This window comes from Macrotis lagotis, chromosome 3 (assembly GCF_037893015.1).
Source record: "Macrotis lagotis isolate mMagLag1 chromosome 3, bilby.v1.9.chrom.fasta, whole genome shotgun sequence".
Lineage (NCBI taxonomy): Eukaryota > Metazoa > Chordata > Mammalia > Peramelemorphia > Peramelidae > Macrotis > Macrotis lagotis.
The window spans coordinates 15,070,061-15,082,175 of NC_133660.1; the positions used below are offsets into that span (position 1 = coordinate 15,070,061).

General features: G+C 39.6%; 1 pseudogene; it reads left to right on the top strand.

Moving 5' to 3' along the window:
• Positions 1–4,925: 4,925 nt before the first annotated feature.
• LOC141517223 (egl nine homolog 1-like) lies at positions 4,926–7,761 on the top strand (annotated as a pseudogene).
• Positions 7,762–12,115: the final 4,354 nt, after the last annotated feature.

The window sequence follows — 12,115 nt, forward strand, 5'->3', positions numbered from 1 at the left end:
GGAATTTAAATATAGATCAAAGTTTACTATCTTCACTTTTTTCTTCTCTCATTTCTCCCTTCCCTCACCGTTTGGATTTGACTCTTCACAACGTGATTAATGTGGATCTATTCTGAGTTCATTTGATCCAAATTGTTATTTGACAGAAGCAGCTGAGGTCCAGAGGCTGAGAGAATTATCAAGCAGTAAGTCTCAGACCTCATCCTTGAATTTCAAATCTAACAAGTATTCTTTGTACCAAGACATTTTGCCTTTTGCTCAGAGGAAGAAGTCAAGCATAATTTTGCACAGAGTTTGCTCTCATGAAAGGGGATCTACCATTACCTAATTCTCCCTTCAGGGCTCAACTCAGCCCGCTAAGGACAATACCTGTGTGGCCTCTCCCAGGAGCTCTTGCTGAAAACACTAGCCAACAATGACTCTTCTTTTCCCTCAGCTCTTATTTCACTCAGCAGTCTGACATCAGTACTTAATCATTCTGTAATGGTTCCATGATTGCTCTTATTGCCTCAAAGAGACTAGAAGTATCCTGAGAATAGGGTCTGCAGTATGATGGAAAAAAAAAATCTGTCCTGGGCAGCAGATAGCAAAAATCAGCAGTAGCTTGTTCCATGGGTGTCCTTGAACCAATCACTTCCTCCCATTTCCTCATTTTTTAAATGGTGCTAAGAAAACCTATCCTATCCACTCAGACCTCTGCAAACCTTCCAGTTCTACAAAAATGTGAGCTATTATTCAAATAAATACAATCCCACATGTTTCTAAATTATTTATTTATTTATTTGTGTTTTGGGAAGGCAAATGGGGTTAAGTGACTTGCCCAATGCCACACAGCTAGGTAATTATTAAGTGTCTGAGGCCGGATTTGAACTCAGGTACTCCTGAATCCAGGGCTGGTGCTCTATCCACTGCTCCACTTAACTGCCCTCCCACATCTTTTATATCTCATTAATTGGGTACACAGCACTTAAATTCTTCATTACTGATGTTGCAAACTTAACTGGTTCTGTTTTCTAGGGAGGAAAACAACATCAATGCTAATATTGAAACAGTTAACATTAATATAGCAGGTTAAGGTGTGCAAAGCATATTATTTAGACCATCCCATTTGATCCTCTTAACATTCCTATGAGGTATGTTATTTGTTCTTTATAGTAGTTTAAACATTATCATTTTAAACAACAAACAAGTGTTGGACTTCTCTTCACAAATATCAACTATTATCCCTCAGAAGGAAAACTACAGAGACTTCAGAATGAATATACATACAGAAGATTCTTCAAGGATTCCCAACTAAATGGATGTTGGGAGCCAGGGTCTCTAAGCTGTTTGACATAGTCACAGCAAGAAGAGTCAAGGCGGTCAAACTGTCTGATGGAACATTTCCTTCTTCAATATATATGGATTCCATGCATACCAATATTTATAGGTCTATTATTGATTGCAATATTTACTCACCATAATAGTAGAATGACTATAAAGGAAGGATTTCAGAAAAATTTCTTGAATAAAATAGATTGCAAACTCTGTCCATATTTAACAGGACTGCTTCTCCCTGAGGCATACAAAAGGCTTCAACATTATGAAATCTCTGGAAAACCCAACACTGGGAATTCCAAGGAGATGTCAGAATATATATACAGGGAAAACAGATACAAGATGGGTCAGATAGAATTCCAGGAAAATTAATAGTTTTGCCCCCTTTATCATACATAGGAAAATATGAAAAAGATGGTGAGAAAATAGTTAGTACAGGTGACTGATATGTGAACTCCAGCAGCCTTAGTTTCATGGGAAAGAATAAAAAAGTCACAGAAACTGTGGTTTCCACCAACAAGGCCTGAAAGAAAAATTGGTTATTGAAAGAGTTAATGGATGGGTGGACAAGCATAAAGACCCTCACTATAGATTGTTAAGGAAGTGTATTGAAAAACAGAAAATATACACAGAAAAATATAAAAAACTTTCCATGAAAAGAATTGCTTAATTAATAACTTTAAATGAATTAACAATTATGCAATGTAGTGATAAATAAGATAACAGATAGGTTGAGGTCATCATGGTCTGAGTAGGGATAAGAAATCAGTTAACTATGTGATTATAAATTAAACTTGTAATCACATGATTAGAACTTGTAACCACATGAATTATATGATTGATGATGAAAATTGTACACTTTTATAACCAAGGAAATGATCTTAGCTTGCTTGCTTGATACATACATGATTCTGAGACTATAAAATAAATCCAAGCAGCTGACAGTCAGCCAACCTGCTCCTGCCTTTACCCCTTTGTTGACTCAACTCATTTCACCAACTCTATCCCTCCAGGTTCCAAGGACCCCACGGAGGCTGGACCCCCACAAATGGAGATCACTTTAAGCTGGAGTCATAGGAATAGGAGGCAATTCTTAAGCTAGGTTTTAAAGTATTACAGAGATTTTGTTTAGAAACCAGGATAACCAGGATGATGGTCTTGTAGTCAAAGCCCTTTTGGGGCTGGGGAAGTCATTCAGTTGACATAGTAATAATGAATAATATCTTATGGAACTGAGATAAGATATTAGCCTAATAAGAACTGTCTTCTTTCCCCACCTTCCCTACCCTATCATCCTCCCAAGAAAACCTACCTCACCTTTCTGCAGAGTCTACAGATGCTTGGTGTAGGGAGAACAGCACTGCCACCCAAGGATGCTAAGAATCTGGAGGGAGAGAATGGAGGAGAAGGCTTAAAGCACCTTTCTCGAGGTCTCCTCTTGGCATCTGGTCATTATTTGCAAGATGAACCAAGACAGATTTTTCCATGATCTTTGAAGAATGCAGAAGGGAAGTCAAGACTTAGTAATAGTATCAGCACTCAGTAAAATTTTGAATCAACAATTTATTGTCTTCCTACAAATCTTTTTTTGTGCTTGTTCTCACCCCACTTCCTACTTCTGATGTGGTTCCTACTGCTCACTGTAACCAGGGCCTGCTCTAAACTTTTCAGATCAGTAATTTCCATACTGGCTCCCTAAGCATAGATGTCCTATAGATCCTGTAGGGCAAAGATCAAAATAATATTGAACTAGGAAAAAGAATGAAAATGACCAGGCATGCTTTGTAGTTGAAGTAAACCTTAGCTGTTCAATTTAAACTAACTGCTAATGCCAAAAAACTTACCAAAACCTAAAAAGAGAGTAAGGAACAGATATTAATACAGATTATAAGCATTTCTTAAAGAAGCTGATTGGATACAAATTAGCTGCTATTAAAGGAAATCAAAAATACTCAGAAATGCCCTAAGCAAGAAGCCTAGATATCCTTGCCAAGTAGATAAATGTATCAGTCAAGGGCAGCAGTGATCTCCAATATGATGTTGGTTGAAAGATTTGATGGAGAATTAGTAGCCCTGTTTGACAAAAGCAGTTCAGGAAAAGCCTAGGGTTTTTTTTGTTTTTAATTGATATCATATTTTTCCAGACACATGTTACAAAAGTTTTTCAACATTCATCCATATGCATATGCATATTTTTAAGTTACATAATTTCCCTGCACCCTCCCTTCCCACCCCCCCTTCCCTCAATGGTGAATGGTCAGGTGAATAGTGTACAAGCACATTTGTATTAAACATATTTATGGATCAGTCATTTTCAGTATGAGGAATCAGGATGAAGGGACAAGAAACAAAAACATGGGAGAAGAAAGAAATATATAAGAGAAATTTTTAAAAAAGTGAATGAAGCATTTATCAGATTCAGCAGGTGTTTTTTGTTTTGTTTTGTTTTTCCTCCTCTGCATGGGACTAGCATTGTCTAATAGGGTTGTCCTAGCTCTCTAAACTGCTGAGAGGAGTTGCATCCATCAAGGTTGATCAACTAATAATGTTGTTAATGTATACAATGTTCTCTTGGTTCTGCTCCCTTTGCTCAATATCAGATCTTGTAATTCATTCCATGCTTCTCTAGAATCTGACCATTTATGGGGTTTTTTAAAAATTTTTGCAAGGCAAATGGGTTAAGTGGCTTGCCCAAGGCCACACAGCTAGGTAATTATTAAATGTCTGGGACTGGATTTGAACCCAGGTACTCCTGACTCCAGGGCCAGTGCTTTATCCACTGCACCACCTAGCCTCCCCCATTTATGGTTTCTTATAGAACAATAGTATTCCATAACATTCAAATACTATGACTTGTTCAGCCATTCCCCAATTGATGGATATCCTCTCAATTTACAATTCTTTGCCACTACAAAAAGAGCTACTATGGATATTTTGTAACATGTAGGACTCTTCTCATTTTTTATGATTTCTTCTGGATATAGACCTAGTATTGGAATTGCCAAATTAAAAGGTATGATCAATTTTATTGCTCTTTTGGCATAATTCCATATTGGTCTCCAGAAGGGTTGGATCTGTTCACAACTCCAATGCATTAATGTCTCAATCCTCCTACAACCTCTCCAACACTGATCATTTCCCCTTTTTGTCATCTTAGCCACTCTGATTGGTGTGAGGTGGAACCTTGTAACTGTTTTAATGGGCTTTTTAAGCCCATTTTTCATCAATCTGCACAAACCCAACTAAGCAAAATTATTACTAGTACATTTAAGGATTAAATTAGGACAGCAAGAGATGAAGTTCAAAAACATCTGCAAATATTTTTCTACTAACTCTTCTTTACACAAATTTTAGCTATGAGAGCAAGTGATAATCCAAGTCCATGGAGAAGAGCAGAGTCAAAATAATTGATATTTCTTAGATGACAGATAAAGGTATCAAATGTTACTAGCTGTTTATTTCTTTAAAATTGCTTTTTAATGATGCATTTAAATAAGGCATTTGTTTCCTGGAAGAACTAATCTAAGGAAGATTTAAAAGATTTATATTTTAGTAGTAATCCTAAGAAGATGATTAGCTTGCATTTGTATAGTGCTTTAAGTCTTGAAATGCACTTTACATATGTCATCACATATAATGATGATGGTGATAATAATGATGATGATAATGATGCTGGTGATAGTGATGATTGCAGTGATGATGATTGCAGTGATGATGATTGCAGTGATGATGCTGGTCTTGGGGATGCTGCTGCTGCTAATAATGATGGTGAGGATTATGGTGGTGATGGTAGAGGTGATGATGAGGATGATAGTAGAGATGATAATGGTGATGACAACAGTTAACATTTATATAGGGCTTACTATGAGCCAGGTAGTGAGCTAAGTGATTTATAATAATTTCTTTATTTGATACTCAGCAACTAGAGGAGGTAGGTGTTATTACCATGCCCATTTTATGGATAAAGGAACATGCAAGCTGAAGTTAAATGCCTTGGTCACACTGAGTAAGCATTTGAGTTTGGATTTGAATTTAGGTCTTCCTGAATCCAGATCCAATGCTCTATGTACTGGTTCCTATTTTTAAAAAAAAATGTGGAAAAATTCATGGTTGCTAGTTTAATAGAGTTTAAGGAAAGAGTCCTCCTTGCATTTCAGGCAAAATATTCCACTTGTAGTTCAAACTCTTTCTCATTTTCCACCATTAATTACCTGGATGTAACTATTGAATTTGCACCAGAATTTTGAATCTGAGTTCATGTGATACCTGTAACATTTGATATTGGACTTTCATTAAATTATTTAATCTTGCTGAGCCTCATGTGTGAAATGACCCCAAAAATGTTTGGAATACTTTCTTGTCCATATGATTTTGGTATTTAAACATGAGCAATTTTTATTTATTTCTGCATTGACCTAAGGAGCTAACAGGAGGATCCAGTTTTAGCATTTGACTGAACACAGAATTTATGGCTATAAAAGGATGTTGAAATAAGTTCAACTGCCTCATTTTAAAGAGGGGAAACTGAGATCCAGAAAGGGAGAGTGAATAGGAGATCCAGAATTTGAACTGACAACTTGTGTGTCTTTAAATCTTGTACTCTTTCTCCTATATCACATTAGGAAATATTTGTCAAGGACAGGTTCAGGTAAGAGGGGGAGCCAGAAAGTTGGTTGAATACCAATGTATCACTCAAAGTGAGGTTATAATAGAGATCTCACTCAAAGTTGTTCCACAATCTCTTCTATAGCATTATCTGTTTAAAAAAAAGTCATCTAGGCAATGACTTCCATCCCTCCTAACAGGTATCCAAGGACAAAGGTCTTTCTTTTACCTCTATCTGCCTATTTCTTTGACTGGAGACATCACATAATCTTTCAGACAGAAGGTCAAGCTTGGTTCTGCTAATCTTCAAAGAAAGCAGTCTGCACCATGGGATAGTAATTCCAAAGATAAAAAAGACCAAGAAATGGAGTGAAGAACTTTAAACAAAATACAGCAATTCTCTAAGCTTAATGAAAGTCAGATAGATATATGACAACGTCAAATTCCTCAGTGTGGCAGAAGCCCAGCAGCAAATAGGTAAAAAAGTTCTTAATGAATTTTTACAAAACTCATGTATTTTAATCTATGGAAGTTATGCTTAAGGCTTCATTTAGAGTTTATTTACTCTTATATAAAACTGTAATAAGTCTGTATATGTGGTTAGAATCTGCAGGTTAGAAAGAGGACCAGGGAACGACAAAGATGTGGGAGCATTAATAACAATTTTAAATGCCAATTGACAGTGATAAAGGAAAGAGAAGAACTGTAAGAATCAGACAAGCCGGTGCGGCCTTCCCGCACCCCGCGACGCTGGGGCCGGCCTCCTAGAAGCCAAGACAGCGGCGGCGGCGGCGGCGGGGGCGGCGGCGCAGCAGCAGCAGCGGCGGCGCCGGGACGCGACCTCCCCGGAGGCCGCCAATGCCGCGGGCACGAGGGTGGCGCCGCCGCTTCCCACCTCCGCGGCCGCCCCACGCGGCCGCCCCGGTGCCAGCGGCGGCGGCGCCTCCCCCCCGCGGCCGGCAACGGCCAGGGCCCGGCGGTGGGGCCGCGGAGGCGAAACCGGGCCGGGACGAGTCCCAGCTGAGCCCGCCGGGCCTGGGGCTGATGCTGAGGCCCAACGGATAGACGAAGCTGCTGCTGGCGCTGAAGCTGGCGCTGGTGTACATCGTGCCCTGCATGAACAAGCACGGCATCTGCGTAGTGGACGACTTCCTGGGCAAGGAGACCGGCCAGCAGATCGACGAGGAGGTGCGGGTCCTGCACGACACGGGCAAGTTCATCGACGGCCAACTGGTCAGCCAGAAGAGCGACTCCTCCAAGGACATCCGGGGCGACAAGATCCCCTGGATGGAAGGCAAGGAGCCGGGCTGCGAGACCATCGGGCGCCTCATGAGCAGCATGGACAACCTGATCCGCCACTGCAACGGCAAGCTGGGCAACTACAAGATCAACGGCAGGACGAAAGCTATGGTTGCTTGTTATCCAGGAAATGGAATAGGTTATGTACGACATGTTGATAATCCAAATGGAGATGGAAGATGCGTCATGTGTATATATTATCTTAATAAAGACTGGGATGCCAAGGTAAGTGGAGGTATTCTTTGAATTTTTCCAGAAGGCAAAGTCCAGTTTGCTGACATTGAACCCAAATTTGATAGACTGCTCTTTCTCTGGTCTGACCGATGCAACCCTCAAGAAGTGCAAACAGCATTTGCTACAAGGTAGGCAATTACAGTGTGGTATTTTGATGCAGATGAGAGGGCAGGAGCTAAAGTAAAATATCTAACAGGTGAAAAAGGCGTGAGGGTTGAACTTAATAAACCTTCTGATTCAATTGGGAAAGACGTTTTATTTGATCCAAGCAACACACCTACATTGATGCTGTTTATTAACTTGTGAATTTTAATAAATGGGATAAAGGAAAATAGAATAATGGAATATGGAAACCAAAACAACATTGTTGTGTTGCATCAAAAAGATTTTGACTGCTGTGGCATTGTACTGTGTGACTGACTCCAAACCTGCGACCGCTTATTTGAAGAATATAAGCAATTAAAAATAACAAATACATCTGGACATAGAATAAGTGCCCTACATAAAATTTTTTCATCATTAGATTTTACCAACCTATCATCCAGTTGAATCCAATTCATCTCTCCCTTTTTTATATGGTCAAATTTGAATTTGGGGTAATTTTTGTATGACCAGGTACAATTTATCAAAGTGAATTGAGTAAAAATTACAGTATTATCCCACCACATCCATGCCTGGCCTTGTGATGGTTCTCTTCTATTCAATTACAGGATTTCCCCCCCTATTTCTCCTATTGCATATCATGCTCCATTCCAAGAAACTGTTTGATACAGGATAGTATTCCTTCATCATCTTAGTTGTAGTTACCCTGGGCTGTATGGTTGAAACAGTGATGATTTTTAACACTGGATAAGCTCAGCAAGGTAGTTTAACACTACTCATCCTCCCACTCTTTGTTTGATTCCAAATATCAGACTGGTAAGAGCACAGCATCTGGCCCAAGGTGGTAGTTGCAATGGTCCCCAATTTAGACCATTCAGAGAGTGCTGATGGAATAAAGGCTTGTGGAATTGGGGGGGGGCACAAGGGCACTATATTTATCCTTTCTGTGGATCATTTTGATAAACATGAGAGTTATGTAGTATATCCAACTTTATATTTCCCCCCCCCCCCCCCGTGCTTAGCAGTACTATGCATCTAGGAAGTGATTACTAAATATTTGTGGAACTCAACTGAATTATGATTCCTATTACAGAAGAAGGAAGACCAAGTTCAGAAATGGGAGGTGACTTGTCCACAGGGCACATGACCAGGAAGTGGAAGACCTGGGACCTGAGTCCCTCTCCTGATGCCAAGACCAATGTTTTTTTTTCTGCTGAGGGACAGCTAGATAATGCAATGCATAGAGCACTGACCTTAGAGTCAAGAGGACAGGAGTTTGAATCCAGCATCAGACTTGCCACTTATTAGCTGGGTGACCTTGGGTAAGTCACTTAACCCTGATTGCCTTGCATCCAGGGCCATTTCCAATCATCCTAATTCATATCTGGCCACTGGCCCCAGATGACTCTGGAGGAGAAAGTGAGACGGTGATTTAGCACAGCATCCCCTCGCTCAAATCCAATTCATGTGCTTGTCATGGAATCACCTCCTGGATGTTGTGGTCCTCTTTGCAAATGAAGGACAAACATTATTTCTCAGTTGAAACGTCTCCTGGTGGAACAATGGAGGTCTGACTTGAAAAGTTAGGAAAGGCTGAATTCATTCTCACTTCAAATATTTATTGACTGTGTGATCCTGGATAAGTCACTTAGTGGGTGAATCAACAAGCATTTTTTTTAGGTTTTTGCAAGGCAAACGGGATTAAGTGGCTTGCCCAAGGCTACACAGCTAGGTAATTATTAAGTGTCTGAGGCCAGATTTGAACTCAGGTCCTCCTGACTCCAGGCCTGGTGCTCTATCCACTGTGCCACCTAGCTGCCCCTCAACAAGCATTTATTAAGTGCCAAATATATGTGAAGGGGCAGCTAGGTGGCACAGTGGATAGAGCACCAGGCCTGGAGTCAGGAGGACCTGAGTTCAAATCTGGCCTCAGACACTTAATAATTACCTAGCTGTGTAGCCTTGGGCAAGCCACTTAATCCCGTTTGCCTTGCAAAAACCTAAAAAAAAAATAAATAAATAAACAAACAAACAAATAAATAAATTAAAAAAATATATGTGAGGCTCTATCATTAACTTCTCTCAGCCTCAGTTTTCTGACCTCTCAAATGGTCATTGTAAGAGCACCTACCTCTCAGGGTTGTTGTGAGGCTTGAATGAAATACTATATGTGAAACACTTCCCAAATCTTAGGCAATATGTAAATGTTAGCTATCATTCTTAATGCTGCCTTGAGATGAGCATTTTATATTAAGCAATAGAATTATACCTTGGAAAAGTGACTTAAAGCTTTTGAATTTTTCTTTTAGAAAATAGTAGTATTTTAACATAGGTAAGACTGAGTGGTGATTTCACATGTGTTGGGAGAGATGGGATGAGATATCACTGAAGGGGTGTCCTCTGTGATCCAGAACACAGATGGGTAGACTGATTGCTTCTGATCCTCTTCTCTGGTGATAAATTTGGGTCTTCTGAGTTGGTTACTGAACCAGATGCAGACAGGACTCTAACAGGGACAATGAAGCCCTTCATTCTTGCCTGGTTGGCTTGAGTAAAGAAGACAGTCTGTAGGCCTCCAAATGGAGAAAGGCCTGAGCCCTTTCCACAAAGGTCATCATGTGCCCCACATGGGCCCTGTATCTTTGACCTTTCCTGTTCTTAGATGAAGGAGTATATGGCTAAGCTACAACTTTATGAATTTCTAGAGGTTGGGAGGGGGAACTGAGGGAGGCTGGAGACTTGTCAGTTTTTGAGGATGGCAATGTCCAATGAGAAAAAACGTCCCCAGACAAATTAGCAAAAAGCGGACGTACACAACTGAGAGAGATAGTGCAACTTCCCCAACCATCTCTGCCATATTCAGAAGGGAACTCAGTAGGACAAATGCTCTGTAGGAATAGCCTTAAATTTGAGCCCAGACTTCCCAACCAAGTGGTATAGGTTTGCCTCCAAATGTTAAAGAAGAGTTTAGATGTCTCTTAATGCTCTATTTTCTCAGCAAATATACTTTTGTAAAAGCTTCACTAGCTAAAGGAAACAAAGATGCTGACTGTTGGAGGTATCAGTTGGGAGATATTACCTAGAGACAGATATTAGAGGAAATCCCCTGGAATGAAGACTTGAGCTGACGGCATTAGAAAATCACCCGGAGATACTAGTGCAATGTTGGTAGAACTCGGTACTGATCCAACCATTCTGGAAAATAAGTTAGAACTATGCTCAAAGGGTCAAAGAGATTATTAAAAAAGGGAAAGGCCCACATGTACAAAAATATTCATAGCAACTCTTTTTGTAGTTGGAAAGAAGCTCCTTGAATGCAGGGGCTATAGATCATTTATAACTCTGGTGTCCAGGAAATTTTCTGGTACCAGACAGTTACTAAATCAATGTTTACTGAATTGAGAGGACTAAGAATCGGGAGACTTAAGAATTGAGTTCTGACTCCTCTATTTATTATTGGTTGTATGACTTAATTAGTGGCCTAGTTAATGTGACTCTCTTATTCCTTCACCATAAAATGGGCATGACTATCTCTGTACTGCCTTCCCATAGCATTTAATAAAGTTATATCATAGGAGTTCAAAGCGGAGAGGAATCTTAGACATTATCAGGTTTAACCTATTCCTTTTTTTAGTAAAGGAAACTGAAAATTGACTCAATCCAGATCAGAACTTAAGTCTCTGGTTCTAAGTTATTGTTTTAATTTTATATTTACTCTCCCAGCCATCTCATTGTGTTTGGGGGAGTATCAAATAAATTAATCTAAAGAAAGTTCTTTGGAACCAGAGGTACATAAACCTGAGATGTTGCCATTAGTATCATGAAAATACAAAGTAAATAATAACTCACAATTCTAGAATACTTTAAGGTTTTCAAAACTTTGTAATTTATAGTTGAAAAAACTGGGGTTCTATCAGGTTAAGTGACTTGTCTGTGGTTCCTGAACTTGGGGGAGCTGATTTGAGGTTCTAGACTTGATTTATAAGAATACTTTGGACTTTTGTCTAGTTCTTCTTTAAACAACTGGTCTCTGATTTCAATTCCCTAAATATTAATACATTTCCAAATTGCACTATAGAATGGTAGAATCAGTATAGAACTTTGCCTCTACTTCTTTAGCATCTTGATTTTTCATAGCTTTCCTTACAAGGAGCAAAGCATCTTTTAATTTGCTTTTTGTTTTTTAGTTTTAGTTTTTGCAAGGCAATGGGGTTAAGTGGCTTGCCCAAGGCCACACAGCTAGGTAATTATTATGTGTTTGAGGCCAGATTTGAAACTGTTGGAATACCCAGACCGAAAAGTTAAGCTGTTTCCTTAGCTTCAACAGTCTTTTTTAGCAATGATGCTAAAGAGGTCCACTCTGTAATTGCCTGGCAGATCTCCATTGCCAGTTTTCTAACACCAACACAACTAATGCTTGAACTACCAAATCATTTGGGGCAAACAAATAGTTGTCTGTGTTTTTTGTTTGTTTTTTAAATTTATTTAAGGGGCAATGGGGTAAAGTGACTTGCCCAAGGTCACACAGCTAGGCAATTATTAAGTGTCTGAGGCTGCC